The sequence below is a fragment of the Rattus norvegicus genome, chromosome 2 (genome assembly GCF_021556685.1).
Source record: "Rattus norvegicus strain SHRSP/BbbUtx chromosome 2, alternate assembly SHRSP_T2T, whole genome shotgun sequence".
Lineage (NCBI taxonomy): Eukaryota > Metazoa > Chordata > Mammalia > Rodentia > Muridae > Rattus > Rattus norvegicus.
Window position 1 is genome coordinate 137,402,501 of NC_141535.1, and position 8,617 is coordinate 137,411,117.

General features: G+C 45.2%; 1 long non-coding RNA gene across 1 annotated transcript in view; it reads left to right on the top strand.

Moving 5' to 3' along the window:
- The window catches only part of LOC147996248 (uncharacterized), a 7,584-nt gene extending 4,784 nt beyond the window's left edge, over nucleotides 1–2,800 (top strand). The window contains exon 3 of the long non-coding RNA XR_015674562.1: nucleotides 891–2,800. This is a non-coding gene — a long non-coding RNA (uncharacterized LOC147996248). The remainder of the gene's footprint in view (nucleotides 1–890) is intronic.
- The last annotated feature ends 5,817 nt before the right edge of the window (nucleotides 2,801–8,617 follow it).

Consider the following 8,617-nt stretch of genomic DNA (forward strand, 5'->3'; position numbering starts at 1 on the left):
AATACTGGCCTCCTGGAGCAATTTCAATGACTTCCTTGTGCTTGGTAAGCCAACTGCTATTGAAAGACCCATGGACCAGGGCTCTTTCCAAGTTTGTTTCCATAATAGGAAAATATTCCTCTCAAGATCCCATTTACATTATTAATTTTTACCCTTTAAACTAAGAAAGTGTTTCAAGAATCCTAGACTATGCCATAAACTTCAAGAGGAATATGAGTTGGTGGACTGCTTTCTTGTTCATGCATTTTAATATGTGTGTAATGCTTTTCTAGTTATTATGGGAAAGGTTATCTGAAGTCCATGATGGAGAATGTTTTTAAAAGCTTTTCACTCTGGTTCACATGTTCCTTTCCTGGCACTGGGTCATCTGATATAATGAGATGCCCGACCTGTAAAAGGTCTAGTTCTAATTGTCGATGTTGAAGAACATGTTTGCGATATATAGCCTATAGCCACCCAAACTGTGACCGTCAGAAATTACTAATTTTAATCTTCAACGGCCGCTGAATATATGTCCTATTCCCCTGTTGCATTGGTGAGGAAACCGAGTCTCAGAAAACTTAAGTAAATTTCCCTAAACTACACAGATTCAAGTTCCAGAAACCAGATCTGAACTCTGACATTGTAACCCTGGAACTCAGAAGGGCGGATGGAATGCGGAACAGGTTCCTGAGTTGAAAGTTCAGCTTTTCAGCCTCATCCCATGGTGATGAGTCTGTTGTTAGTCAAGGTTAAGGCAGCCGTACAGGGTTTTGCAGAAAATGTCTCCTCTGCTTCCGTCAAATCCGGGGCACTCTTATCTTCGAATTTAATGGATTTGTCTGTGTTCTATCATTTTCCTATTTAACAAATCTCTCTCTCTCTTTTTTTTTTTTTGTTTGTTTATTAAGCTTGGTGCCTACTTCTAGGAAGAAGTACAGTGGCTGCGAGGGAAGGCATGAAGCCACAGTTCGTCAAAGTCACCACTTGAGAGGAGACCGCAGCCAGGGATAGGAAGTGTCCCTGGGGGTTTCAATCCTGTGCTGTCATTCTTCACAAATTACTTCAATGCAATCTAAGAAAATCAGAATAGGCTATGATTTATTTATCTAAATGCCGTTCCCAGGCGGCCTCGGGGATCCTATAAATTGCCTTGGAGAGGTGCCAGGATAGAAGAGAGGCAGAGCAGAGCAAACTCTTAGAGATGCCCATATGCCAACCTGGTGTGTGTTGGAAGATGGAGGGAGCTCATGATGGCACACCATGGCAGGTACTGCCTATTTGACAAGAGACATCTCATCTATTATTGGACACACACACACACACACACACACACACACACACACACACACATCCCAATTCCATTACCTCTAAGTACAGGTAAAATTGAGTTGGCTCAAATGTGCTGGTAGTTTTCAGGGATGCAGCCAGACCCTCCGTTTTATGTGACAAGAGTACCCAGGTCTCTTCTGGGTGAGCAGTTGTGATTTGATGGGCCCATAGACTTCACTCCTCTTTAGCGACCCATCTGAGAGTTGAAACAAGTAGCTGAAGATTTTACCAGACCTCAGGAGATTGACACCATCTACTAGGGATTAAGTCTGGGCTCTCCTACTTACAGGCTGAGACCGTAGTCATCAGCAAGAGTGATGGTATTAGGATATGGATTTGAGTAATTAAATCGTAAGAGTGGGGCCTCATAGGACAACGGGATTAGTTATGAGGAGACACCCGAGGGCTGGAGGGATGGCTCAGCAGTTGAGAGTATTTGCTACTCTTACAGAAGACCCAGGTTCAGTTCCCAGTACCCACACAAGGCAGCCACAACCGCCTATAATTCCAGCTCCAGGGAGCTGCTGACCTCTCTGGCGTGGACTGTATCCAGACCTGGACTGTATCCAGACCTGGACTGTATGTCACTCGCATGCAGGTGCACATACTCACACAGCCCCATGCATGAGTACTTTAAAATAATAAAAGTCAATTCTTTTTAGGGGCTAACCTGAGAGAATCCCCTGTCCCTCTTTCTCTCTCTCTTGAAAACCAGAAGCAAGGCTCTTACCTCCCACACTACAGCCTACATCGTGACTTTGGACTTCCCGGCCCTCAGATCCATGAGGAATAAATGTCTGTCATTCAAGCCACCCAGTCTATGACATTTCTCCATATGTTTAAAGACATTTGTGTGGGGAGATGCACACACATACCATGGCATCCACTTGGAGATCCAAGGCCAATCTTTTAGATTCGGTTCTCTGCTTCCACTGTGAGGATCTCAAGGGTCAAACTCAGATAGTCAATTAGCTGCAAGCTCCTTTACCTGTGGAGCCACCGCATCAGCCCAGTGGCGTCTTTATTAGGGTAGTCCACCATGACGGAGGCTTAGGAGCACACCAGAGAAAGCACTGCTTTGCTAAGTAGTCCCATTGCGTAGATGGGAAAATCCCATGGGGACCCAGAGTGTGGTTTGGTGCTCAATGCTGCTTAGCATGCAGATGACCTTCTACGTCAACACTGCACAGGGAAGTTTACAAGATCAAATGCAAAGCCTGTGTCTGAACACCTTCCGGTGTGTCATTATCTCGTCCGAGTTCCGTGCTGTGGTACTCAAAGGGCCGCATAGCCTTCCCTCTCTGCTAATTCATTCTGTAACTATTTACTTGCTCGGGATCTCAAGTCAGCGCGGGATCTCAAGTCCTGCGCTAGGAGACGGGATACACACAATACACGGGAAATAGGAATCTCCTCATCCAGGAAACCTCCCGGACTAATGGTGGGCAGGGACTGGGGGTGACAAGACACTGAAAGCACTAGCAAAGGGAGATTAGGGGGGAAGAGCCTACGCTTAGCTAGGAAGACATCTTGTATTAAAGGAGAGGTAACAACAGCCAGATGCCAGGTAGCGCTTGGCTCGCTATCTGATGGAGGCTCGCCCAGGCGTGTCTGTCTAATGGCTTGCTGCTGCTCTCCCATTTTAACATTGGAACGAAGCCTGAGCAACGTCGGTTTGTCTCCGCACAAGCTGCATTCTTCATGTTGGCTCCAGTAGACAGTCTAGGTCAGCGGATTTTAAGAGGCCTTGAGCCCTAAGAATTCCTTCATTGGGCCCCAGGGACCTACGGTGAGGAGGGGATCTGGCTCTTCTTCAGCTCAACTGCATTCTTCAAATTGAGTAACATTTTTTTTAATTGACTGTCCAGCTTAGAGTCTTGAAAGTAGTGTGCAGCACCCCCATATGTGAGTGGAGATGTATGTGTACGTACGTGGATCTGTACTTTGGTTTGGGGAACACCATCTCTCACTGGCCTTCAAGTCACCAAATGGGCTAGGGCGTGTGGCCAGCCAGCCTCAGGAATCTGCCTGTCTCTGTCTCTCCAGCCGTAAGATTACAAGACTGTATCACTCTACCTGACGTTTTTAACACGGGTCCTTCTCCTCCACAGACACTAGTTTTGGGCTAGGTACTGAGGTAGCTCCGTTAGTAGTATATTCAGTTAGCACACACAAAGCCCTGGGCTCAGTCTCCAGACATTGTGGGAAGAAAGATCAACAGTTCAAGACCACCCTCATCTGTATGTGAGCTCAGGCCAGCCCGGGGAACCTGAATCTTTGGCTCAAAACAAAAACAGAAACATTAGTTTGGCTTTCTGCAGGGTGTTGGGTGGCAGTGGGGGTGAGGTTGTTACACTGAGGATGTTATATGGCTTTGTTTTGTTTCTAGTTATATTACTTAGCTTTAAATATCTTTATTTTGGGGCTTCCTAATGATTTTGCCCATGTGATAGCAGGACACCATATAACTTTTGAAATCATCCCACCCACCTGCACAGCCCCGGAAGTTTGCAGAGGTCTAAGCATTCCCTGGCCCTCGGGGTCTGTCAGTTACTAGCCACATTGCCTTAAACCCAGAGACCGGTTACAAGATAAAAGGGACTCTGGTTGGCTCCATTAAAGTTCTCCTTGAGAATTTTGCTGAAGTTACCAGAAAAGCGATTTTCCCGTCCCCCAGGAGCGGTGGACGGAATGTATAAGGTTAAAGCAGCCTGGGCCCAGCTTTATTCCAGCTTAAAGAGGGCCAGTCTGCACACCAAGCCAACCCAGGAGAGAGCAGAGCCAAGGATGGGAGGCAGTTCCAGGGCATCTCTGCCGACCAGACCTGCTGGGTGGAAGAACAGTACACAGAAACTCTTCCACGGGAGGTGGTGATTCTCCATCTTCCCCTCTCTCTGAAGTGTGGGCGTGCATGTGGAATGACTGAAGTGCCTGCCATTTTGGGACTGGTTAAATAAATTGTATTGTGCCTAAAGATGCTATGAGTGAATAAAGAAATCACAATTAAAAACGGACGTGGAAACCAACTCATAAATCACTGCTTTACTTAACACAGGTAAAAACAACTGAAGGCTGCAGATGGGGGGACTGGATAATTCATAAGAAGACACATTAAAGCAGCTGCATAGTGACCATAAAGAGAAGTTGACCTTGGACACTTGGTTGGCAATGTAGGTCAGGAGAGACACAGAAGACAGCATGGTGTGTTGCAAGTTCAAGGCCAGCCTAGGGAACTTAGCGAGAGCGAGCTTGTGTCAAAACAAAATAGGAAGGCAAGGGGTGGTGTATACTTTTGACCCCAGCCCTCAGGAAGCAGAGAGGCAGGAGAATCTTGAGTACATTAAAGGCGAGTCTGGTCTACATAGGAAATTGCAGACCAGTCAGGGGTACTTAAGGAGAACCTATCTCAAAAAAATAAATAAATAAATAAATAAAGAGGACGGGAGATATGTAGCTCAATGGTAGAGCAATTGCTTACATACAGATGACTCTAGATTCAATTCCCAGTTCAGCAGAAAGGAAAAAGAGAGATGGGACAAAAGACAGAAAGCAACACCGTACCACACCATACCACAATGTAGCAACTCCATTAATAACGAGTATCCAAAGGGATTCTGAACAGGATGGCGAAAGGGCCATTTGCAACACAGTGGCTCATTATTCACAGCTCTCAAGGCGTGGCAGAAAACCAAACGTCCATGGACGGATAAACATAGAAATTGCGGCATAGCATAGAGTACTACTCAGCTGAGAAAAGGAAGCCCAGTAGCCTATCCCAGTGAAGTAGCTTATCCCAGTGAAGTAGCTTATCCCAGTGAAGCTCGGACTAAGTGTGCTTTCTTCAGTCTGGAGCCTCGCCCAGGGAATGGTGCTGCCTACAGTTAGAGGAGGGTCTTGCCTCCTCAATTAACCGTACCCAGACACTCCTCCACAGACACACCCAGGGGTTTGTCTTCTGGGTGATTCTAGGGCCTATCAATATTAACCACTGTAGAACAGAACTGAATGCCATTACTTTGAGTCTCAGCCTCTAGACTGAGACACCCTGTTGGCTTTCTAGTTTCCATTCATTCATTCATTCATTCATCCATTCTAACTGAAAATAGAATTTTTTATATAATATATCTCATCACAGTTTCCCCTCACCCAACTCTTCCTAGATCCTCTACCTCCCTACCTACCCAAATCCACGCCCTTTCTTTTTCTCAGAATACAAGTAGGCATCTAAAATAAAATAAAATAATTTTATCCATCCATTCTGAGGATCTGGGTACTTACAGTCTCATTAACCACTTAGCTACTGTTCCTAAGCACATTTATGTGCTCACATGTATGTGAACATGCGTGGAAACACACGTGAACACACATAACATGACCACCATTTCCTCTACTCAGAATCTGTAAATGGCTCCTATCTCATTTGAAGGAATGTGCCATTCTATCTTCCTGGTTCCATTCCTTACCACTGTTCCTCCACTGTGCTTCCCAGCCCCTGGCATTTCCTCCTGACAGACCTGGGAACCCTGTGTGAAAACACTGTAGTCCCAGATGTCAGCAAGTTCTAGGCCTCACTCTCCTGCTGCCCTCTCTGAACTTGTATTTACACACATTTTATTGCCAATCCTAAGCACATCTTATGTCATCTATCTTCTGTCCTAGTTAGGTTTCTACTCCTGGAATAAATGCCATGATAAAAGCAACTTGGGGAGGAAACAGTTGATTTCACCTTACAGTCCACCATGAAGGAAAGACAGGACAGGAACTCCAGGCAGGAACCAGGAAGCAGGAGCTGAAACAGAGACCATGAAGGAATTCTGTTTACCGCCTTGCTTTTCGTGGCTTACTCAGCCTGCTTTCTTAGTCAACCCATCACTGGCTGCCCAGGGGCAGCCCCATTCACAGTGGGCCAAGTCCCCCCACATTAGTCATTAATCAAGAAAATAGTCCCATAGGCTTGCTTGCCTACAGGAAGATAATTTCTCATAAAGTTCTTTCTACCCAGATATGTCTAGGTTTGTGTCAGGTTGGCAGAGGCTGAGCAGTTAGAACACCCTTTGAGCCCTCTCCTGGAAATGGGAGGCCATGAAAGTTGACAATTACCTTGTTTCTCTGGCCCCTGAGGCAGGCACATGGGATGGGCTACTCAGTAACAACTCTCGGCTCATGTCAGACTGAGTTTCTTTCTTTACACTGAAGGACATTAGACACTTTGGGTGGAATGTTAGCTCATTTGTCTTGAGCGTGCGCTACTTATTGGGCACTACATATATTGCATAAATTAACCCATTTGGCTCACACAACTGTTGTGGAGGTAGGTAGCCTTCTCTGAATGAGGAAACTGAGGAAGGGTCAGGAAGCTGGTCAGGCCGACTCCATAACTGCACATAACTGCTGGATCTTCAGTTAGAAAGAATTCCTGCAAAAGGGGACATTCTGGGGAGATGGCCCAGTGGGAAAAAAGGACCAGAGTTTAGATGCCCAACACCCATATAAAAGCTGCCCGTAATCCCAGCATGTAATGCAATGGCAAATCTAGCTTCAGTGAGAGGCCCTGCCTTAATATAAAAGGTGGAAAATGACCAAGGAAGACACCAGTTGTCAACCTTGGACCTCCGCATACATGTACATACATGTGTACATATATGCCAAAAATAGAAGAAGAAGAAGGAGGAGGAGGAGGAGGAGGAGGAAGAGGAGGAGGAGGAGAAGGAGAAGGAGAAGGAGAAGGAGAAGGAGAAGGAGAAGGAGAAGGAGAAGGAGAAGGAGAAGGAGAAGAAGAAGAAGAAGAAGAAGAAGAAGAAGAAGAAGAAGAAGAAGAAGAAGAAGAAGAAGAAGAAGAAGAAGAAGAAGAAGAAGAAGAAGTTTTTTTTTTTTTTGGTTCTTTTTTTCAGAGCTGGGGACCGAACCCAGGGCCTTGCGCTTCCTAGGTAAGCGCTCTACCACTGAGCTAAATCCCCAGCCCCAAGAAGAAGTTTAATAACTGAACAACATTTAATTCCCTAAATTTATTTGTTCAGGGATTAAAACTGGCTCCCACCATGGAGAAATTCACCCATTTATATTGGGATGCAGAAAGCAAGAAGGGCATGCAGACTTCCGCTCTCTTCCCAACTCCCTTTGTGATGTCACTTAATAGAGCAGTTTAGCTGAGACCAAGGGGTTAAAGGTGATGACTTGGGGATGTTTACTTATGCATGTATACATTGTAATTATGCTTGGCGTTGAGCAAGCCCATTTGAAGATGAAGGCAATTCTGTTTACCCTTTTTACCCTTGTGAATTTATTGTGAGTTTATATCCACAAATTATTCTTTAAGCATCTGTATAGAAGTGCCAGGGATTGTTCCGGCATGTTCTCTCATGAGCTTCCATTCTTACATATCAGGAATTGGAGCTACTGTATCACAGCCATGTGGGGCTAAATGCTACAGTCAGAAAGACCCGAGTTCAAATCCCAGCCCTGGGATCTTTGACTGCATCATCTTGGCTAAGTCACTAGCATAGCATCACAAAGGAAGTACGTGTGATTGGGGAAGTTGAACTGATAAAACTCTTTGTGATTTTTCTTGACTATGGCTTTGTAGGTAAGATAAAGTCTGTGAGTTTCACTTAGCTGTCGAGCGCTTGCTCATATTTTAGTGGTTTGGAAGAAGGCAAGTTGAGTCAACAAGTTTCAACTTGAGTGCTTAGTCCTCTGATGAAGTCACAGGGCCTTCCACTCACAATTAGACATCATAATAGAACTATTAAAAGAACTCTGATTGACGAATCCGTTGCCTCTTTTTCCTTATGGGGCTCTCTGGGAAAGCTGCCCATGCACAGAGAGCTCCTTTGGCTGTCTTCCTGTGTCTTTCAAGCCCGTCGAACCACGTTCTTAAGTACTCATAATGGTCCACGGGGCTGCAGAATTCATTTATAACATGTCAGAAGTAAAAACAAACAAACAAAAAAACAAAAACAAAAAAACAAAAAAAAAAAAACCCAAAAGGCACTATTGACAGACTCATTGCACAATGTAGGGCCATCTCAGGGGGTTCCACATGGACCAAATGTTCGTTTATTTGTGAATGTTTTGCTACCATTACAGCAGGAGCCAGGAGGAACAGTGCTGGTCCCACCTGAGGGCAGGCATTTGAGCCTGACTAGCCACTCAGCTATCTCTATATCTGCCTGCATGTGTCACCTTTCACCCTAAAATAAAATTGTTTCTCATTAGTAAATAACAACAACAACAACAACAAAGACCTCACTTGGTGTAGATCTACAGTGGAGGAGATGGGGACCATTAAGGAAGTAATAAACAGGGG